At 41.3% G+C, this 12,298-nt stretch overlaps 1 protein-coding gene and 1 long non-coding RNA gene across 7 annotated transcripts in view; one reads left to right on the plus strand and one right to left on the minus strand.

Annotated features, from left to right (window-relative positions):
- The window catches only part of BACH2 (BTB domain and CNC homolog 2), a 193,491-nt gene that overhangs the window by 126,751 nt on the left and 54,442 nt on the right, over positions 1–12,298 (minus strand). For 2 of the 6 annotated variants that reach the window (XM_051777776.1, XM_051777773.1), the window contains exon 3: positions 2,244–2,299. The exons of 3 other annotated variants lie outside the window; for them this stretch is intronic. The gene's annotated coding sequence lies outside the window, so the exon portion shown is untranslated. Of the gene's footprint in view, positions 1–2,243; positions 2,300–4,036; positions 4,205–12,298 lie in introns of those variants that run through there. One more of the 6 variants, XM_051777775.1, reaches the window with a different exon arrangement.
- LOC127466677 (uncharacterized) lies at positions 3,234–10,514 on the plus strand. The gene is made up of 3 exons (XR_007902816.1): positions 3,234–3,596; positions 4,864–4,922; positions 10,173–10,514. It is a non-coding gene; the product is annotated as an uncharacterized LOC127466677 (long non-coding RNA).

The following is a 12,298-nucleotide window of genomic DNA, read 5'->3' on the forward strand; positions in this document are numbered from 1 at the left end:
TCAGAAACAGCTGTGTTCTGTCTCCAGAGCTGCTGTAAATTGTTCATACCTTCTTCTGCATGACATTTTGCACTGCAACCCTCCCTTGTCTCCAGTACGCTAATATGTTAGAAATTATCACCACCCAAATTTTATGCAGGTTCATGTTAGGACTCCCTAAATACAGTGAACCATAGAAACTTAACACTTACCAGAGCTGGGAGAAAAAAATTCAGACAATTTTTTTTTTGGCTACTGAACTAGCTCATATTCTTCTATACTTACGGTGCTATTTGTGTCAGCAGATGGAGAGTGAAAAGGAAGGTCCCTCTTGCCAACAATTTATACTACCTCACATGAGAGATGTTATCTACATTTGGGCCCCACGTGAGAAAGTAATTTTGGACCTGACAATGGGTAAGAGCAGACTTTGCACTTGGATGGCCAAGCCACGGGCCTGAAATACTAACATTCAAAAGTCATATTCAAGGGAGAGCCAAAATGGGCCAGCAATGTTGAAAAGAAAAGTTGTACAACACCGCAAAAGCCCAGTGTTTCACAAAGTTCCACAGAAGGAAAGGAAATTTAACCCAGAGGACCAGTACCTGGGACTTGCTAACTTTTCCCCAGAGCAAAACTGTAGGGGGTAACTATAAACCAAACAGGAGATGAAAAATTTAGACCAAATCAGGATGTTATGGGCTGCTCTGAAAAACTGCAGGATAGACAATGGACTAGGTGAGTGCACTATCTGCACTCGGGGTGTCACCCTTGGCACCAGTCAGGTTAGTGAATAGAGTGGGAGATGGGGTAGGGAGAGGGAAGAAATAAAAACAACAGTTCAGGGTTAAAAGAGGAGTCCCCTGGTCAAAAAATGAGAAAAGAAAAGCTATTATCCAAGATATTCGGAAATGGGTGTCAGTCTTTTAATCAGGAGAGAAGACAGAAATAGGGAAGACAAAGAAGCCACATTTAGAACACAAAAAACAGATGGCTTAATGATATTTAAAGATAACAAGCTCTCAGGTAGTATAAATACAGGCTGAGCAAGTGTAAGCCATTCACAGTTTGCTTTAAGAAAGACAAACCATCCCCATTTTACCTCTTCATGTTAACACACTGTAATAAACAGCCACAGAAAGACTAAAGCAAACAAGAGACATGGGCTGTGTTAAAAACTTTCTTGCAGAGCAACTACTTCGTGCCTCAGCTTATACACACGTAAAAGCTGTGTATACTGCAATAAGTGTCTGTAAGATGGGTTTAATCAAAATTTCTTGCTTAAAGCTTACTGTTTAGTGTATATCTTTGAGAAAAGTTAAGTAATTTTGCCATTTACAGTTATCTGGTACATCATTTCTCCCTAGAAACATGCTTTTTTTCTAAAGTACCAAGAGCATAAAAATGCCCTGTGTTTCTGAAACGGAGAGACTTGAATCCACTTGTTCAAATCTAGACTTTAAAAAGCAGCAAGTGCAGACATGGAAAGGCAAGGACTGAAGCATCAGGAAGCCAACTGAAGCATCAGCTCAAACAGAGCCCCAACGCCTATTCCCAAAAGCAAGAACTTTGAGATATGTGGGAAGCCCAGAGAGCACACAGGGCCACCTCCTTTTTAGTTAAACTCCTGCTCTTCTCTAACTCTCTTGCCTTCTATTTTAGCACCTGTTGAGCAGACAGAAGATGAAATACTTGGGGGAAGACTTCCTTGTCGAAGATTTTTATTTTGTTCTTCATTAGCAGGTAGGCGACAGTCATAGGTATCAACGTGGGTGAGCACGTGGGGGTTTTGTGGACGACAGAGCGTACAGGTTTATTCCCAGGAGACTCATCTCACTTATTTGACACCCACGTTCACACTTGCAATCACAACTGCACCAGCTACAGTTGTATTGGAGCCTCTGCTCTCAGTAGACTCAAACTCAGGATCCTTTATAGTAATGGAGAGCTTTTCCAACAACTTTACCACTAATATCATCAGCCAGAACAGTACTTTTTATCATGTGTTTTAAAATATATATTAGTCTGATGTATTAGCCTGAGCACTTATTCCTGATCAACTTCATATAACAACAGCACTAAAGAAGACCAGTGATACAGGAGCTTTTGATGTTCCAACTTGCTTACAGGACCCAAATCTAAGAGACAGCACCATTGCATTGAGAAATGTCACATCAAGGTTTCCAGTAGCTTCAACATTTCCCATTTCATTAAATGAAAAAAGAGCTGGAGAAAGGAGGAAACCGTATTTCTGCTCCACTTACTTGACAAATGCAGGAACCCGTGTATAGATCAACTGACACAACCTCTCTGGATCTTGCTGAAACACACAAACAAAGCAAAATCAACCCGAGCAACTAGAATTTGCTGCCATGGTTTAGGCAAATGGTTTAAAAAACAGAAGGTTTTGGAGACCTTGGTTGAATGCTTCCAAATAATGAATAACTGCACAGAAGTATATAGTGTGCAGCAGGTTTCAGATTTCAGTGCCTATCTATCTACACCACCGGTAATCAACAGATTAACTCTGTATGACAACTTAGCTACAAGTCTCAGCCTGCAAGCACTTCCCTCCCCCCCATACCTAAATCACAGTCAGAAATGCTCCAAAGGAGATTAGGGAGATGACTTTGCCATGCACAAAGCGCTAATCTAAATGTGTTCCCATCTAAGTAGGTGGAGGTTCTAAATTTGACTGAAATGGCGATGTTTGGTCCAGTCCTTTGAGTTTTTCAAGATTTGTGTAAGATTTTAAAGCCTCTCATTTCTTTTAAAGCAGGTTTCACCATCCCTAGAAATGTTTTCTGCTCTTAGCCTTTTTGCTATAAACATACTGAGAAACTGCACATACACATATTCTGCTGAATCTAGGAAAATGACAGGGTTTGTGCTTCACCCGCTAGGTCTGAAACAGCAACAGCTGCAGGTGATGCTCTGGCTTGTGCCAGCATTTGGTAGCGGTGTTCTAGCAGACAAGAGTGACGGCTGCTTCATCAAACAACATGCTCTGTAAGCTTTTACACTAGGCAAGGAGATCTCAAAATATAGGTCACTGCGTTTCTTATTTTTATCCATACAACACTGTTAAATCAATGGGATTTACATGGATTAGCAAAGGACAAACTTAGCCTATTTTAGTAATGGTAAAATGACATTAAGATTATAACCCATCTCACACTCCCAAGACTAATTACTTCCCAACTCAATGTATCAGAAGGCTCTTTCTGCCTAACAGTCATGTCAAATGAAAATAAAATAGTGGTGGTTTTTTTCCTTTTTTTCTTTTCTCTCTTTTAGACATGATGGATTTTAAAACTGAAAAGAATTAATTGCTTCATTTTATTAAGAGTGAAAAAGAAGCACAGGCTGCTATGCTGCTTGGCTAGAAACACCAGACTCTGAGTCTGCTGTCATCTCACTGAACCCTGAATCATGACATCACATCTGGCCACAACGTAATTCCTTTTGGAAGATGGAGCTCTCACATACCCGTTAGGTTACTGTTCTCCCCCCTAGCTGCTCCTGAGACTCTCACATGTGAACAACAGTGCTTGTATGGGGACATTCAGAGAAAATGTCACCGAGGTTTTGAAATGATAATCAGAAAACACACTGTGGTATTAGTTCTGCTAAACATTAAAAAAACTTGAATTTTAGTTTTTATTAGCTTCTGCAGGGCTGAATTTCTCAGAATGATGTAACTGCTGCCTTAAAATCATCTGAAAATGTTTTTTTTTGTCCTAACACTAAAGCTCTACATCTCCCCTCTGCTGAGCTATGTACAGAATAGCTAATCTGAGATCAACTCACACATTGGTTTCAAAGGGACACAAATATAAAATGGGCTGAAGAATATCTAGGACGATGCAGAGAAACGTGTTTTGCACATGTAGGGACACAACTGCTTTGGCATTGTGTAAGGAGTCACCAGCCACCAGAGGACATGTGGCAGCTGCCCGTCTGCATGCTGCTCCCAGTGCAGGGCCACAACAGGCCAACTCGGCCCAGCCTAGCCTACGGCTGAAGTGGGTGACTCTGTGGCAAACAAAGGAGTTACTTTTAGTACAGTGAAGATTTCTACAGGCAGTAAGTTCTTAACTTGGAGCCCACATGGACAATGGTTCAATGGCTGCCTCTCCAAATACCTGTCCTCAAGTGCTGGTCCAGGGGCTGTATCTGCAGCTGTGGCAAAGCCCAGGGCAGCTCAGGCTAAGGGAGTCCTGGTGCAGGTCCACACACAGCTTTGTGGTCCCAGGGTGGGCACCTCTGACAGCATATTGAGCTGAACTCCTGGCTGTCATCAACCAAGACTGGTGGTTTTCACCGCATTTTCCTCCAGAAGGCAGTTTATTCTGTCTGCTTTGTTTTAAGCTGCTTGCACTCATCGCTCCCCACACTCTCTGCAAGTGAAGGCTGGTTTACAGCCTCTATCCTAAGAACCACATCTTCGCAGTTCTGTGCACTATAGTTTAAGTACTCTGGGACTGCTCAGAGTGAAATGCATAAAATGCTAATGTATTACTAGACTCCTACAATATTTTTAAATAGCATCTCCAGTATATAGAACTATTTTACAAGCAAGTCAGTGTTCTATGACACCAAAGATTTTTATTTTATCTTTTAAAGTTTAAATATCAGAGAAAAGTGGGTGTTGATAGGATCTGCCAGCAGCACAAACAAAATGTATGAATCCAGACTAGAAATGAAACAATCTCTCCACAACAGGCAAAGTAAGGCGGCACAATGGAAAAAATTCCACAATATACACCACCTTAAAAGTATTGAACGAGCAAGTAGAACAAAGATTTCAAAGCACATTTGGACATGCGCTTCTTCAAGCAACATGTCAAACACACTACCTTCTCCTCCCCTTCTCCTTGACAGATGGTCTGATTGGGCCCAAAGCCACACCACCAAGCTGTGATCCTGGCAAAACCCACAAGGTAAATAAGGTTGGGCATAAAGTACAACTGGATGGGAGGCATGTGAGTGCTGAAGGATGAGATGCTGGCAATTTAGCTAGCAGCACAAACTGCTCTGAAACAAGGGTTCAGTGCAAAGCCAAGAGTGCTCTAGAGGTAGACACTAAATAGCCAGGGCTGTATCCATCTTCAGTTTAAGCTCACGTGTGTTTAAAAGGTTTAAATGTTTCAAATTTTCTGGGTAAACTCTAATTATCTTAATTTTTCTTTAAGCTACTATAAAAAACCCCAACAAAATCCTCAATTAACATTTATTGAATTTTGTTTTCTTCTGTGCTGCTAGTGTGGCATGAAGATGCCAGAAAGTGCTACCATGCTCTTTTGCAGGACTGGATGTATTTCATGAGTACCAAACCACTTATACGTGTGCTTTGTAAGCGAAGCTGATTCCCTCAGAGCTAAAAAACACTGAAGCGATGCCAAGTCATATTATTTGGGCAATTTCTGTTGTTTTAGCATTGTATAGTGGAACCATCTGCACAAGAACCAATCAATAATCAAAGCCAGCCACTGCCAGATGACAAATCCCTCCACTTCTCCAGGTTTAAATGTCAAATTATTGGTGCCATTTGAATTCTAGTTTGCTTTTAACTTCAGATCAAAGCTAACATAGCTGGGAAGACAACACTTTTCACCCACTGCCTTGCCCCCCTCCTCGCTGCTCTGAAATCATCTGTCTTGAAGCCAGAAGTCTAAATGGAGTGTAGGGGAGTTCAAAACAGGGAAGGTTGATAGGAGTCTACTGCCAATTCCACTCCACAGTCACAGCTTGCTCCCACAGCTCCATTAGCTGCCTGCAATCAAGGGTGGACGACTCAGTCCTGCTCGCTGTCCAGGTTTAATAGGTTCAGCTAGCTAATGAGCAATGGCTAGATTGCATTCCAAGACTTCACATCATTCACAAAGCAATTAAGTGTACACTTCTTGGGCTCCTCCAGGAGCCCGATAGGAGTGCCTTGTTCTACTGAGAGGATCACTGCAAGCCACAGTTTTCAAAACTGAATAGCATGACACAGTGGGAAACTGTCAGAATATTCACCTTCTTTAAGTATCACGCTGAATGCATCATTCCTTTTCCACAAGCCTCTGAAGGGCTCCCTTACCTGTACACCCCAGGATTATAGATTGCTCTTGCCAGATGAAACCAAGATCTGTAAGCCATGGGGAAGCATCTCAAGTTAACGAAACAGATCTTTATTTTGAAAGCCACTGCAAAGGCAGAGGTACTTTTTATACACATACTTTTTACATGTTCCCAGAAGGGAACTGCGAGGCACCTTGTGAACAATGTAACACTTATACCCAGATTTACAAAGCTTAGAAAATAAGTGACTTGAGCCCTTGGGCATTCTTCACAAAACCAGGATCATGTCCCCAGAGGATGAAGCTACCTCTGACGGCAGAACTGGGGGAAAAGCAAGTATTTCTTTTTGACTTGCACATGCTGATTCACCCCCCATGCTCTTGCACTACTTTACTGTCATTAACATATGTACCAGGGCAAAGATCCTACTTTTACAGGGAGGTAACTTCCCTGGAGATACAAAGGATCCTCAGCCTCAAGGGCCTGATTCACAGTTGGACCAAAGCTGGATCCTCCACAGACTCTATAAGGACAACTTCTTACATGTGCAGGCTGCCTTTTGCAGGCTATGCAGATGAACCTGAGGGAGAAAGGAGTCCTGCTGTAAAGGACCTGTCTTTTAAGACATGTTACTTCAATGAGACCATGAGAACCATGACCACAGAGCTAGTGAGTACATGGCAGTCACTTCGAGAGAATAAGGAAAAAGAGATGCTGGTCATACAGTCTGCTCTTCTAATCCCATATACAGCACTCACATATGAGACTTAAAAAGCCTGGATACTTACTGGTTTATAACATTATTGCTAAAAAGAAAAGAACAACAACAACAACAAAATCCCCAAACACTCAAGGTCCCTTCACAACCTATTTCTGAAACATCAAGAATCAAATAAATCTACCTTGGACAAAGGGATTGTTTGAATTTTTAAGAATCAGATTCCATTTCTCTGAGTGTACCTGCATAAACTGAGATGAGTTTAAGGAGAAAACAACCAAAAAAACCCCCCTCTTTACTAATTTACCAAAAAAAACTTGTCACTAAACTTCAAAAAAAGATTTTCACAACAACACAAGACTGGTCTTTTTACTTTAAATGCAAAACCTTGGTATGGAAAGGAAGCACAGCTGAAGGGTTATATAAGTTTTTTCTTCTATTATTCTCCATTTCCTTTCCACATGCCAGTCAAAACTATAAAATACTTGTGGGAGAAATGCAGAAGGCACGATCTCACATTCCAAAAGATCTATTTCCCTGTGCTGCATACAAGCCAGGCGACCACCCAGGAAAGTCAGGGAAACATGCTTTAGCCCACAAGTGCTGCAATCTCAGACTGACAGCCCTTCTCCACCAGGGCTTTGCCCTGTATTTTCTATGAGAAGTAAGCACCAAACCTGACAAGCAGCTGAGACTGTGGCAACATCACCTCTAAGCCTGCCCTGAAACAGTACTGACAAGCAGATCTGCATTTTCTCCTCTTGAGAAGTGGTGCCAAGTGCTAAAATACTTTGAATAAACTATCCACAAGAAAGAAAGAGAAAAAAAGGAGTACATAACCATAATACGGAAGCCTGTAATACTAGGTGCTCTTTACTTCTTAAAACCCTTCCATCCCCTGTCCCTTTGCCTTCCATCACAATACTTTCACTCCAGTTTTATTAGGGAAATGAGAGAAAAGATGGGTCATCTATAGTCTTGGAAAAGGGTATGGTCAGCTATTTTCTCTCCTTAAGAGCTCATGACAATGTTATTTCTTTTCATACATCAACCACAGAAAGGTTTGGTAACTGTTTCAGAGTCACTAAAAATTAATCAGTCTGTCAGAGGCCAAGCTGGTTGAGAAACTGCTGGCTGGAGCAACAGAAGTAGGCATGACTTGCCTTCAACAAAGAAGGCAGCATCTGGTTTTAGTTAACTGGGTAAAGGGCAGTAAAACTCAGCCAAGTATTTATTTATTGGACTGGAGTCCCTTCAGCAAGAGAGGAGGGTGAGACGGTGTAAGGTTTTTGTAGTCCCAATCTTGGAGGAGAGGTAAGTGAACTCTGGTTTTACTTTTGGAATAAGATAGTACAAAAAATCTTTGGTAGAAATGATGATTTATGAAAGGGATGTTCTGTGTGTGTGTGTAAAACGAAAAAGGTCTAAAAGCTCTAAAGCTTTCCAAGATGATTCCTTTTCTATGACCTATTGGACACTATTTTTTGCCAGCCCACGACAGTCAAGAGCATGAGAAAGCAACAACCCACTAGCGAGATTGTTGTTTTGCAGAACGATGCTTTCAGTTCAGCAGTGGGGAATGCTGATTGTACCCTGGGTGTCCTAAAGTGTATCCTGGGTCTCTCCAGCAGGAAAACCAAATAAATTTAACAAAAGGAACAAGTAAAAATGGAACTTTACCTAGTCTTGACCCAAACCTACACTCAGTGGTGTTGCTTAGATAGTACTTCAGTACAGGCCAATATGTGGACCTACCAGCTGTGACCTTATTTGGCTCTTAGTTGTGTCCCCCTACTCAGTGTGAGGGTAACACAACAGGGGTGAGCAGTGAGAGACCCACAATTCTGGATTCATATCAACTCTGGTGACCACAGACCTTCAGACCATGGCTGAGCAAAAACACATGGAAGTCCACCTGAGGATGCTGCAGAGGTTCATTGGATGTGTGGAAGGAAGCAAGAAAAGCAATTAAGAGGAAAACTGGAATGACCTTGCAGTGTTTAGCTGGGACCATCAGGTTCTTGCAAATTCTGTTTATATTCGTCCACCACAATGAGGTGTTAGGAAGCCCAGGATGGGAGGGGCATGCAGATAAAAAAAAGAAAGAGGAACCACTTTTTTTTCTGATGTGTGTGATCTATTCAGGTGAATCTTTTTTACCGACAAGCTCTTTTCCTGGAATCAGCACGGATGCCCAAATGTCACTCTGGGGCCCTCTGATAAACACACAGCATACCTCAAATGTTTAGGTTCTGTTGTCTGTTTGTAGTAGGAGGTTTTGATGGGAATTCTGGAGGTATTAGGTAATTTTTAACAGAGACATTATTAAACCTCCTGGCTTTTTCAAATTTAGAGTCATTTGGTTGAGGTTTTGTTATTTTTAAGCTATTATAGTAATGTGCTGTAATGTTTACCATCTGAAAAATGAGACATAAAGGACGGATCTTTATTGACATCCATCTCATTTCTTTCCTTAGTCACCTTGCATACAACTGTGCATATAATTTTTACACCAATGGATTTTGAACAGAGGAATGCTCTGACCCGCAGATTTCCCTCCACCTGCTGATGCTCCTTGTCCAGTGCCACAGTCACCTCTCTCTCTCTCTCTCTCTTCCTTCTTCTGCAGCTCTTTGTTACTCAACGTCAAGGTCATCAGTGTCACTGGCTGACATGATTACTGCTTCTGATATTATACCACCGCTCTAAAGGAAACAGGCAGAGCGCAAAGGAAAAAAAAACCCACCCAACCCAAAACCTGCAGCCATCCTAGGCAAAAGGGACCAGGCTCAAAGAGATATCAGCAATCTCAGTCTTTCCAGTTAAAGAGAAGGTCCTTGCACCGCGATAGACACATGTGGCATTTCAATGAGCTCCTATGCTTGGAAAATTGGTACACTTCTGCCTGACCCAACACATATCCTGGAGTGCTCCAGTTCTCAGAGATTAAAGGCAAAGATCAGAGGAGGGGGCACAAAATGGTTAAAAACAAACAAATGAACCAACACAAAAAAACAAAACAAAAAACAAGCCACCAAAAAAACCAACCTAGCATCAGACAGCCTGACCTGTGATTCAGCAGATTTGAATGGTCAGAAGTACAGCAGCCTGTGCACTATTGAAAGACAGCAGCAGTCCATTACACATATTGATTTGCAGCACTTTGTCAGCACTAATGATGTTACCTCATTAAAAGAGATAAATGCCCTACTGTTCCACCAAAAGCATCTGCTCCTTCCTTTTCCTTGCCTGTACTCCAGCAGGACCCTCAGCAGCAGCACAGTGAAAACAAATCAAAATCCAACACTAAACTTGCTTAGAGCCACTTGCTAACGTTGCTTTTTTGTTGTTTTAATGTTAATGTATTTATGTAAATTTTTAAATGATGTTATTCTGTGTTTCCTACCAGTTACCTCTTCCCTTGATACTGAACCAGCACATGAAAGGAAAACAAAGCCCTGTGAACCACCATGGCCCACTGGTTTTCAAAGAACTTCTCAGAAAATAAACTAGTGTCTACCTCAAATAATTAATTCACTGTCGTGTAAAACAATACAGGCTGCAACTTCAATCACAGCAGGTGAAGTAAGTGCTAGGTAAGGGGGTGACAATGACTTCTGTCCGTTAACACCCTACAGTGTGTTGCCACACTCAACAGTTTTCTTCCAAGAGATTCCTCTCTACATGCAGAGGTAGCAGTTTACCATAATGAATGTTTTATGCATTATTCCTTTGTGTATAGGGTCTCCAAAGTACACATTATTAAAGTCTACTAAACTCTCTATTTAGCAGAATTACCAATATGCCTTTGGGGAAATTATTACAATGAAGCTGTACCGGTATTTAAATTCCAGTTGTTTAACAATCTTTTCCTAATCACCAATCCAGGTATAAACATTAAAGTGCAGTCAGACTTCTTCCAGCGGGGCATAAACATGTCTATGAGCTGCTTATGGAAATTCATTTAAAAAAATGAGTATTTCAACTTGTCACGTTTTTCATAATTAGCCTCAGACAGCTACTGCTTTAAAGTAATATATAAAGGACAAAATAAATTTGTCCTAATCCTCTTCACCAAGTAGAGCCCTCCTTTGGTTCTGCAATACAGTTAAGCCTGGTTACGAAACCAATTAACTATTTGCAGCCATACAATTTCTGTCAACATATCAGCATCTGCAAGGTATCAGCCTAATCAAGGAAAATTTGGCCAACAAGGTCCCATTCTTTACAAATGGCTTTTCTATGACAAAGGACCTGTCCTCGGTGCAAGGGATGGAGCAGTTCAAAAGCTGCTTTGACTCACTTGTATGCCCAGGTCCCTCTCTGGTCCAGATACTCAACTATGAGTTGTATGTAAAGCAACAACAGAGCAGCTACTAACTGTTGTTTGAGCCCATTTCCACTTTTAATCTGCACACTACAGCTATAACTAACTACTCTCTGAATGTGGTGGTTTCGTAGCAATGAGTCAAACTTGGTTCCAAATTTGTAAATGTGTGTCTGTACCTCCTGTGATAAGAACAAATATTTTTCCAGTGGGAAATCTCATGTTTCTCAGGGGAAGAGGAAGTAAACTTCATCATACTAGAAATCACAGGATTCAGCTTCCAGCAGGGCAGGGGTGGAAGAAGAGAACTAAGTCCCAACCTTTCAGGTTTCACCCATGACCTTCAATAAATCACTGTGTTCCTGCCTCCATTTTTCATCACTATGAACTGCTCAGGTTGTATCTATGGGGCAGTCAGGCTCTCCAGCAAAGACAATCAAGCCAGCACCTAAACAGATGTCTTGTCCTTGCTACTACATTACACTGGTAGTTATACAACTTCAACACCAGTTTAATTCTCGGTCACTTTCAACAAAGAAAACAACATTAATGTATTGAAAAAATGCTGACAACAATCTCACGAAACCAGTGGGCACAGAAACAGAATACAAGTCACGGAGTTGCTCAATGGGATTTCATCTCATATGAAGATGCAGAATTTAGGCCATCATACAACTGCATGTTTTGATATGCCAGAATTCAAAGTTTACGTCTAAGTACAGACAAAAGGAGGACGGACTAAAGTCATCACTGGAAGCTGGTATGTGTACTAAACATTCCTCTGACAAGTATGAATCAAATGCTGTCTGCTCTTTTCGGCTCTAAGACAGGCCTGCACAATGAAGATGCTTCCATCATGACCAAAAATCCTTCAGGGAACAATCCTTGGAAAAAAAGTACAGCAAACAGGTGAGCATATGTTAGCCATACACTAATTCCCTCTAAACCAATGAACAAAAGTACTTCCTTTCTCCAGTTACAAACCCTGAGCCAGATCACCTTCTCTGTTTTACAAACATAATCTCATTGACTTTGCTCAAGTTACACATGCACGAGAGTAGATTTTGTCGTTGTGTGCCATGGGAGACCAAATTTCCCATAAGTAAGAAAGGAAATAATCTGTTCACCTTAAATGAAGTGGGATGAGGAACATCCCTTTCACCTCTAAAAAGGAGACATATGTCTAACAGACAAACGGAAAACATCAC

The sequence above is a fragment of the Manacus candei genome, unplaced genomic scaffold, assembly GCF_025592945.1.
Source record: "Manacus candei isolate 608988 ecotype Guabito, Panama unplaced genomic scaffold, ASM2559294v1 h1tg000011l, whole genome shotgun sequence".
Lineage (NCBI taxonomy): Eukaryota > Metazoa > Chordata > Aves > Passeriformes > Pipridae > Manacus > Manacus candei.